The sequence below is a fragment of the Pteropus alecto genome, unplaced genomic scaffold (assembly GCF_000325575.1).
Source record: "Pteropus alecto unplaced genomic scaffold, ASM32557v1 scaffold199, whole genome shotgun sequence".
In the NCBI taxonomy this organism is placed as follows: Eukaryota; Metazoa; Chordata; class Mammalia; order Chiroptera; family Pteropodidae; genus Pteropus; species Pteropus alecto.
The window spans coordinates 23,841-25,137 of record NW_006442489.1 but is presented as its reverse complement, the minus strand read 5'-3'; positions in this window follow the sequence as shown (position 1 = coordinate 25,137).

Sequence of the window (1,297 nt, the reverse complement as noted above, 5' to 3'; positions counted from 1 at the left end):
TCTGCTCTAATTTTTATTATTTCCTTTCTTCTACTGACTTTGGGCTTCATTTATTTTTATTTTTCTGGTCTTTAAGGTGAAATGGTTAGTTGTTTATTTAATATTTTTCTTGTTTCTAGAGGTAGGCCTGTAATTATAGAAACTTCCCCTTATTACCACTTTTGCTGTATCCCCAACATTTTGATATATCATATCATCATTCTCATTTGTCTCTATATATCTTTTGATCTGTTCTTTTATTTCTTCTTTGACCCAGTTGTTTAATTTCCAAATATTTGTGGTTTTCCTTACTTTCTTTTTTACAGTTGACTTCCAATTTCAAATCATTTTGGTCAGAGAATATGCTTGGTATGATTTCAATTTTTTAAAATTTGTTGAGGCTAGTTTTGTGTCCCAACATATGGTTTATTCTTGAGAATTGCACTAGAGAAAAATGTATAATCTGGTGTTATAAGATAAAAGGTTCTGCAAATACTGATTATGTCCAATTGGTCTGATGTGTCATTTAAGGCTAATATTTCCTTATTGATTTTCTGTTTAAATAATCTATCCATAACTGTCAATGGGGTTTTTAGGTCCTCTACTATAATTGTCTTTTTGTCAGTTTCCCTCTTTAGTTCTGTTAGTAATTGCTTTATATATTTTGGTTCTCTCAGATTGGGTGCATGTATATTAATTAAGAAGTGTAATGTCTTCTTGATGTATTGTCCTTTTAATTATTATAAAATATCCATATTTGTTTCTTGTTATCTTTTTAATCTTGAATTCTATTTTGTCAGATATAAGTACTGCTACATCCAATTTTCTCTGGATGCCATTCGCATTTTCCACCCCTTCTCTTAGACTTTATGTTTGTCCTTGCAGCTAGTTGTGTCTCTTGAAGGCAGCATATAACCGGGTTTTGTTTTTTGATTCAACCTACTACTCTGTGCCTTTTAAGTCATGGATTCAGTCCATTTACATTTAGGGTGTTTACTGATACATGATGATTTCCTACAGCCATTTTATCTTTTGTTTTCTGGTAGCTTGGTGTCTCCATTCTTTCTTTGCCCTTGTGTTTCTGTCTATTATTTTAGTTTGGTGGTATTCTTTGATTTTTCCCTCTCATCTCTTTTTATATTATGTGTCTCAATTCTATTTTTTTTGTAGTTATCATTATGTAAAAGAGTTTATGTAAAAGAAAGTTTTGGATATACAATGGTCCTTTTTGTTCTGATTGTGTCTTATCTTAGGGTGTTGGTTTTGAGATAGTTTGGGGTTAGACATAGGATTCAAGTTAGCTTTGAGGTAAGGATTT